A 9,625-nucleotide genomic window follows, 5' to 3' on the forward strand; every position below is an offset into this window, starting at 1 on the left:
CGAATGTGCAGTGGTACTGGCACAATGACTTGTGCCTCTACCAGCCTTTGAACAGCCTCTTGTAGCACTGTGCTGTCCTCCAACAGAGTTGGTAAGCCCGACTTGAAAATACGATGAGGAGGGAGACTTTGACATTCCAGCCTGTATCCCTGAGAGACAATATCCACCACCCAGGGATCCAGGCCGGAGGAGACCCAGACATGATTGAATTGTCTGAGTCTCGCTCCCACGGGCCCCACCACCAGGCCATCCCATCCACCGTCATGCGGAGGACTTAGGGGTACCTGAAGCAGGCTTTTGTTCTTGGGAACCTGCAGCACAGGTTTCTTGGACTTAACCTTACCTCCCCTGAAGAAGGTACCTGATGATTTGGCCTTTCTGGACTTGCTGGGCCGAAAGGACTGCTGCGAAGCTGAGGAGAAGGACCTCTTCAGAGCAGGAGCTGCTGAGGGAAGATACGGAGACTTACCCGCTGTAGCGGTAGCTATCCACGCATCTAGGGCTTCCCCAAAGAAAGCTTGACCTGTATAGGGCAGCGACTCCAAACTTTTTCTGGATTCCGGGTCGGCCGACCACTGGCGGAGCCACAGTCCCCGACGAGCTGAAACAGACATGGAAGAAATTCCCGCAGCCATGAAACCCAGGTCTTTCATAGATTCTACGATGAAACCTGCAGAATCATGAATGTTGCGTAAATACAATGCAACGTCATCCCTATCCATTGTATCCAAATCCTCCATCAAGGCAGCCGACCACTTCACTATAGCCTTAGCAATCCATGTACTAGCAATAGTGGGACGTAAAATAGCCCCTGAAGCAGTGTACACTCAGAGTATTACCAATTTTTCTATCCACCGGCTTCTTTAAGGCGGTAGATCCCGGTACCGGTTAAACCACCTTTTTTGAGAGTCTAGATACAGATGCGTCAACAATTGGCGGGTTTTCCCACTTTTTCCTATCCTCCTCAGGGAAAGGAAAAGCTACCAGAATCCACTTAGGGATCTGAAACTTCTTTTCAGGATTCACCCAGGCCTTTTCAAATATAGCCTTCAGCTCTTTTGACGCAGGGAAGGTTAGCGAGGCTTTCTTGTTTTCCGTGAAAAAAGCCTCCTCAACCTGCTCAGGTGTGGTATCATTAACATTTAACACATCCCTGATAGCCTCTATCAACAACTGCACCCCCCTTGCAAGAGATGCGGACCCCCGCAATACATCCCCATCACCATCTGTAGTGTCAGAATCGGTATCCATGTCGTGTGTTACTTGCACAAGAGCACGTTTGTGGGGGTATATAGAGGGGTGACCTGAGGTACCTGACAAGGGCCACACAGCCATAGAGGACTGCTATACCTGGGTTGCCACTCATTACTGGTAACCCTGTCAGAAATCTGAGTAATCCAAGTCCTGATAGAGGAAAACCACTCCGGTTCCCTTGCTGGAATCTGTGCTAAACCAGTGCTAACCTGATTACATGGAACGGGATCATCCTGGGAGGAAAAATCCTCTGCAGCATATGACACTGTATCCCTGGACATTGCTGCTGGTGACCACCAAACACACCACACACACACACACACAGGATGGGGTAAGACACAGTTTCCCCCCCAAGAATGGCAAGAGAGAGACAGAGATTGGAGCCAACCCACACCAGCGCCTAACAACAGGAGAAAACCCCCTTACCAGCGCTAACTTGTGCACCTTAATAGGACACACAGTCAAACAATTAGCCTCCCCTTCCTTTTACAACCCCCTGGTACCGTTACAGTAATCTGGAGCTGCTGTGGAGGGACCAGGATCTTCCTTCAGCAAACAGCATGCAGGAAAATAGCGCTGGAACGCTGCAGGGTCCGCTCTGAGGTGAAGCCCTGCCCCCTTCATGGCGCTGTCTTCCCGCTCATCTGGGTTTGAAAATGGTCTGAGGAGTTGTGCTGGCTGGGATCCCTGGGGCCCGACAGGCTTGCTGACCAATTGTGAGGGGTAGGCGCTGGCCCAGGGCGGCCCTCACAGCACCGCACCGTGTGCCTCTGGAACCAACCTGGAGCACGGTCAATACTGCGCTCCAACCCCTGTTGCCTCCATCTTCACACCGGCCCCCCGCTTGCTAGGGGGGTCGGTGACTAACTCACCACTTGCTTCAGCTCTGTAAGGGATCGGCGGCATGCTGCTGGGGTGAGCGGTTCCCCTGCGGCGGCGAACGATCAACCCCTCTGGGGCTCATTGTCCAGTCAGCGGAGTCAGTGGCTCAGACCCCGCAGGGCGGACACTGCTCCCCCCTTAGTCCCACGCTGCAGGGAGGCTGTTGCCAGCAGCCTCCCTGTAAAATAAAAAACTATAAAACTAAACTTTATTAGGAAAGCTCAAGAGAGCTCCCCTATCTGTGACCGGCTCCTCCAGGCACATTTTCTAAACGGAGTCTGGTAGGAGGGGCATAGAGGGAGGAGCCAGCCCACACTCTTAAACTCTTAAAGTGCCAATGGCTCCAGGTGGACCCATCTATACCCCATGGTACTGTGAACCCCAGCATCCTCTAGGACGTTAGAGAAATGATAACACTAAATATGGGGTGTATTCAATAGCTTGTTGGAAAGACAGCAGCTTCCGACAGATTTCGGTCGGAAGGGGTTCCAACCTATTCAAAAAGTGCATTTTTTTTTCCAACAAGTCGGGAATTCCGGACTTGTCGGAAAACACGTGGATTGGCGGAACAGTCGCCGATCCGCGTGCTTCTGTTGGAAACGAGGCCAAATCCGACAGGCAAAAAAGTCGGATTGAGGTGAGAAGATGGAGAGCGGTGCAGCAGTCTATGGGTAGCGGGGGATGAGAGGTACCTTGACCCTTGACGGCCATCCCCGGCCAGGCACCTCTCTCCCTGGGCACTGGGCGGCCCTGATGTGCTGCTCCAGCAGATCTCTGTGTTCTCACACACGACAGTCGGATTTGGCCACTCTATTGAATAGGGGTTGTCGGATCCATTCCGACAAATGCATGTCGGAATGGATCCGACTCTTATTGAATATACCCCTATATCTTGTTTATTATTTATGCTACTAATGTGGATTCATAAACTGTTTCTTTTTTACCAAACTTCAGCAGGTTATACATCAGGGCTCCTACTTTTCTTTATTGTTTGCGCGGGATTTCAACACGGATGATAATCCGGCCCTAAACAAATCACCTCCATCATAGAGATTGAATACCTGTTCTTGGAGATGTATTCACTCTCTTGAAACCCATCATCATCTGATCCATGGCAACAGTTTAACCCTACCAATTCCAAATGGTTTACCATTCTTTTTCCTGTATTGAGTATGTTCTCCCATTGATGCTCTTGTTTCTCTTGAACAGCTGATATATAACCTTGATACCTTCATGCCCACGATCATCCAACTATCTTTGGTGATTCCTGCATTATTTAACTGAATCAGAGGACTTCAAGTAATTTTTACGTTATCGCTGGGCAGAATGTCTTCATGATAATAACAATCATTCGGACAATATCCAGCTTTTTTGGGAAACTTCTAAATCGGTCACTTGGTAACTTATTATTATGTTGTCCCCCCAAAAGGAAGCTACAATTGCTTGTAACAACCTCCAGAGGTCGACTGACTAGAACTTTAATGCGTATGCTTCCCAGCCCAGTTACGGCTTCCTTCAGGCATATAAACAGGCCAGGCAACTTTTGGAACAATTTCTCCTACTGTACCTCAGGCTAATAAGGATATAGTTTTGCCAAAAACAAGTATAGATCGTGAAATGAAACTTGTAAATTATTTGCATCTATGCTTAAACCGGGAAGGAAGCTGTATTATATTGTAGGCGTTAGGGACCCTGCTTCTAACGCATTACGGGCCTAATTCAGTAAGGATTGCAACTTCTGCTAATTAACAGAATTTGCAATCCTTTGGATCGCATGCTGGGGGGCCGCCCATCGCTGGGCAAGGCCGCCCAGCATGCTGACCTGAGCCTCCCCCATTCAACAAGCAGAGATTGTGAACACATCGCAATTTCTGCTTGTTAGCAGAAACTGAGGAAGCCTCCTGCCAGCGCAGCTTAGCAGCGCCCGCAGGAGGCCCGCTGCCATGTTCTCAATCATGGCGGCTGCGTTTGACGTCATGCAGCTGCCATGATCACGTCCCTGACACGCTCCCATTTGGCCGCCTCCGCCCCCCATTCGCGCCACTCCCGCAACAATCTGTCTCCATCCTGGAAAAGGAGCGTTGCCGCCCCCCCCCTCGCAGTCTCTGCCTGATTGACAGGCAGAGGCTATCGCATTTTCTGCAGCCCCCCCAAGCTGCGCATGCGCCCGCGGGGCGATCGTAATAATTCCGGTTGGTTTGCGATTTGCGATCGAACCTGAATTAGCCCCTACTTGCCTGATTCAGGTCACATCGCAAACGCAATTTTTGAGGAGGCCCTGCTGTGTCATCCTGCGTGAGCAGTTAATGCAGTTGTGCCACACTAACTGCAAATGCCTCCGTCTGATTGACAGCAGAGGCGTTCGGGGGGCAGCAATGGAGCGTTTTCGGGGTGGTGCCGGGGAAACATGGGCATGTCGGTGGTGTTTTCGGGGCAGCTGCATGTTGTCACACACCGATTGAAAAAATTATGGCGGGACTCCTGCCGTCACAACCAGGCTACCGCGGCAGGAGGCTTCCATAGTTTCTGCGACCACGCTCTAATTGCGGCACATTCGCAATTAGAGCGTGATCGCAGTGGTTGGTGGGAAGCTACTATGGCGGCGATATTCCCCTCTGCTATTACTAAAACCTCTGATGACTCACCGCTGCCCCTTTCCTCCTGTGCCCGCTTCATCAGGTTGGGCTGCCGTGAACAGCCCTCCCTGCAGCACAGAGCCGTTAGCCTATGGCAGTGCGATATTAGGCACATTACTTAGCACAGGCAGATAACAGTCAGTGAAAATGCTTTAGTACATGCAGAGAAGCGATATGTACAAGCATTTTCACTGAATTTTTCGTTGTGGAGGCTTATCTCCGTTTAGTACATGGACCCCTTAGTCAGCTATGCTTCTAAATTCTCTCACATGCCGATATTGGGGAAGCTCTGTTCCTTTACAATGGGTCACTACAAGCCTTCTATACTTGGGGATCACGAGCCCTAAAAATCCATTTAAACTTTATGATTTAAATATTAGCAGCGCAATTAAAGACCTAGAGCATGGGCCTTCAACCTGCAGCCCTTCAGCTGCTGTGGAACTACACATCCCAGCATGCCCTGCCTCAGTCTTAGCATACCTTAATAGCAAAACTGTGGCAGGGTATGCTGGGATGTGTAGTTTCACAGCAGCTGGAGGGCCGCAGGTTGAAGACCCATGACCTAGAGCAATAATTAAAGTTAGAACCATCTATTACTTTTCTTTCTTAGCAGATCCAATCTAATTAAAATGGTCTCATTCACAAAACTGCTATTTTTATTCCAGCCCCTTCCTATTTTCTTTAAACAAATTCTTTATTTCTGCAGCAGGGTACACTGGTATTCCACAGGGAATAACATCGGGGTGGATCTTGATCCGTGGCACAAACAGGCTAAAGCTTGGACTGTTCCCAGGATGCACTGCACCGCCTCCTCTATAGCCCCGCCTCCAGGCATTGGAGCTCAGGCCCTCATTCCGAGTTGATCGCTCGCAAGGCGATTTTAGCAGAGTTACACACGCTAAGCCGCCGCCTACTGGGAGTGAATCTTAGCTTCTTAAAATTGCGACCGATGTATTCGCAATATTGCGATTACTAACTACTTAGCAGTTTCAGAGTAGCTTCAGACTTACTCTGCCTGTGCGATCAGTTCAGTGCTTGTCGTTCCTGTTTTGACGTCACAAACACACCCAGCGTTCGCCCAGACACTCCCCCGTTTCCCCGGCCACTCCTGCGTTTTTTCCGGAAACGGTAGCGTTTTTTCCCGCACGCCCATAAAACGGCCTGTTTCCGCCCAGTAACACCCATTTCCTGTCAATCACATTACGATCGCCGGAGCGATGAAAAAGCCGTGAGTAAAAATACTATCTCCATTGTAAAATTACTTGGCGCAGTCGCAGTGCGAATATTGCGCATGCGTACTAAGCGGAATTTCACTGCGATGCGATGAAAAATACCGAGCGATCAACTCGGAATGAGGGCCTCAGTTTGCAAGTTGGTGCCTGCAGTGCAGGCAGCTAACAGGTGGGGCTGCGGAAGGCAGCCCTGAAAAGAGCTTTTTAAAGAAGAAAGAAGACTTCAAGGGCTGCAGCACAGGCATGTCAGTCTGACATTCTGTGCTGCGGCTCCATCACCTCCCTCAGCGCCCTGGTTGCCGGGTACTTGAAGCGGAGGCTCTCTGGTTCCCTTAAGGCACACTTCACCGCTGCTGCTCTCCTGGATCGCATGGCCGCACTTCAGGGAGGAGGTAAGAGGGTCCCCTAGCTGGGACCCACCGAAATCGCAATCCGGTCGCGGCCCCAGGAGACGGACCGCACCGCTGGCTTGGACACTGTGGCCGTGCAGGGACACCACTATATCCACCAGGGCAGGGAGCACAGGTCGGATTTACTAAAATCTGTTTAACATAGGCTCCATAGTACCTAGTGGTGAAGTCCAGCAGAGGGGATAAGGCGCTGACCTGTAGCCCCTCCCCCATCTCCAGGCGCCATCTACAGCAGGTGTTCCCGCCCTGGAGCTGCATCTCTCTCTCTCTCCTTAGTCAGTGTTTGGGCGCCATTTCACAGAGCTGCGCTGATCCTGGGACTGCTGGGCACTGTCTCCTCTGTAAAGCCGCCCGCCCGTCTCATCAGCGCTGTGCATTTACAGGACACTTAAGTATTCTACATGTCATTTAGACAGCGTTAGTTAAGAACAAGTGCACTCTATATGAATATTTAGTACAAGTATTCTGTGAAATACATCCAGTGTTTACTCTGCATTGGTATATCTGTATACATACATAGCTATATGTAGTATTACTAGTCCAGTGCAGTTTTATTGATTATATGTTATAATTTCTGCATTGTACCTGTGACTGTATGTGCCTAGAGCTGCTGTGTGAATTATTTTCTGTGTATCACACATATCACTATATTCTGTACCCTGGGGATCTAAGTGCGTCAGGGTCTCATATACCATATAGTGTTCCACAGGATATACTATTTAGTATTTTTCACTGTGTGTTTCAGTCACTTGATACCACTTAAATCCACTGTTGTGCTGTGAATTTGTGGTCACATACCACAGGGGTTTTTTGTCAAGTATTGTGTTTGTCTGGCTATATTGTACTGTTACGCCCTACGGCTACATTCCCAATAATGTCTGCTACACAGGGCGGGAAATCCGCAGACGCTCTTGCATCATGCAGTGCTGACGTCACGGATTTATCTGAGGAAAAGATTTCTGCTGAGGGTTCAGGTAGTGGGTGTTCTGAACCCTCCCCCCTAAGTCAGCCCGCAGCACCTGTGGCACATCAAGACCCACCTTGGGCTGCTTTTTCCAATATGCTGACTACGCTTGTAGCACAGCTTACGCCCCCTGCGGGATCTCCTGTGCCATTACAGCCACATATTGTCTCTGTGGTTAATCCACCATGGGTGGATACTCTGTCAACCCAGTTACAGCAATTAAATTAGTCCTTGGTTAAACAAAAACCTACTCCTCGCCCTCCTGGGACCAAAGGGTCATCTAAGCAGACCATTTCTTCCTCACAATCTACTAATATTTCGGATGATTCTTCCGATTCGGATGGGGAATATACTGATCCATCAGCTGCTGATACTGCTGCTTCTGATGATGATGATTCTACGACACAGGTTGATGCCCCTGACCTAGTGGAGGATATCAAGCTGATTCTTCAGATTGATGACCAACCTGACACGTCTAAGAAACGTGATAAGTTCAAACGTCAGAAGGTTACTAAATTAGTTTTACCACATTCTGACCATTTAATTGACATACATCAATAATCCTGGGGGTAAATTTACTAAGATGGGAGTTCTATTTAAGATGGGATGTTGCCCATAGCAACCAATCAGATTCTATGTATTATCTTCTAGAAGGTGCTAGATAAATGAGAAGTGGAATCTGATTGGTTGCTACGGGCAACATCCCATCTTACATAAAACTCCCATCTTAGTAAATTTACCCCTTGGTCATAGAAGCATAGAAACATAGAATTTGACGCAGATAAGAACCACTTGGCCCATCTAGTCTGCCCCTTTTTTTTATCCTTTAGGCAATCTCAACCCTTTTTGAACCTTAATTCTTTGTAAGGATATTCATATGCCTATCCCAAGCATGTTTAAATTGCTCTACAGTCTTAGCCTCTACCACCTCTGATGGGAGGCTATTCCACTTATCCACTACCCTTTCTGTGAAGTAATTTTTCCTTAAATTTCCCCTGAACCTCCCCCCCTCCAGTCTCAGTGTATGTCCTCGAGTTCTAATACTTCTCTTCCTTTGAAGAATGTTTCCCTCCTGAAGTTTGTTAAGACCCTTGATATATTTGAAAGTTTCTATCATGTCCCCCCTTTCCCTTCTCTCCTCCAAACTATACATATTAAGATCTTTTAGCCTTTCCGGGTAAGTTTTGTGATGTAGGCCATGCACCATTTTAGTTGCCCTTCTTTGTACACTCTCTAATGTATTTATATCTTTCTGGAGATATGGTCTCCAGAACTGGACACAGTATTCCAGATGGGGACGCACCAATGACCTATACAGTGGCATTATCACTTATTTTTTCCTGCTACTGATTCCTCTCCCTATGCAACCAAGCATCTGACTTGCCTTCTTCATTGCTTTGTTGCATTGCTTTCCTGCCTTCAAGTCACTTGAAATAGTGACTCCTAAATCCCTTTCCTCCTCAGTAGTTTCCATTATAGTACCCTTGATACTATATTTAGCCTTTGGGTTTTTGAGCCCCAAGTGCATGATTTTGCATTTTTTAGCATTAAACTGTAGTTGCCACATTTTTGACCATTTCTCAAGCCTACCTAGGTCATCAATCATTTGTTTTACCCCTCCCGGTGTGTCTACCCTGTTGCATATCTTTGTATCATCTGCAAAAAGGCATACCTTCCCTCCAATACTATCTGCAATGTCACCAACAAAGATATTAAAGAGAACTGGACCAAGTAGAGATCCCTGGGGTACTCCACTGGTAACATTTCCCTCCATAGATTGAACTCCATTCACTACAACTGTCTGTTTCCTATCCTGCAACCAGGTTCTTATCCATTTAACCATTTTATAATCCACCCCCACGCTTTCAAGTTTATTTAGCAGTCTGAGATGTGGGACAGTGTCAAATGGTCTTCTCCAGGAAAAATTTTTTCCCTGTCTAAAAAGATGCTAGCTCATTATCCTATTTCTGCGGAGTTGAGTAACAAGTGGGAAACCCCGCCACCAGTGGAGCCTGTCTTGTGGTGTCATCTACTCTGCCTATCACCACCGTCACCTCTTTGAAAGAGCCGGCGGATAAACATGTGGAAGGTTGCTTGAAGTCTATTTACACCCTTACAAGTGCTGTACATAGACCCACTATGGTAGCCTCTTGGGCTGCAAAAGGCATTGAAGCATGGGTTCAAGCTATTGATGAAAAGCTACCTCTTAATTTCTGCGGCGTGTAGAGTAGGATCTTGATCCGAGGC

The sequence above is a fragment of the Pseudophryne corroboree genome, chromosome 2, assembly GCF_028390025.1.
Source record: "Pseudophryne corroboree isolate aPseCor3 chromosome 2, aPseCor3.hap2, whole genome shotgun sequence".
In the NCBI taxonomy this organism is placed as follows: Eukaryota; Metazoa; Chordata; class Amphibia; order Anura; family Myobatrachidae; genus Pseudophryne; species Pseudophryne corroboree.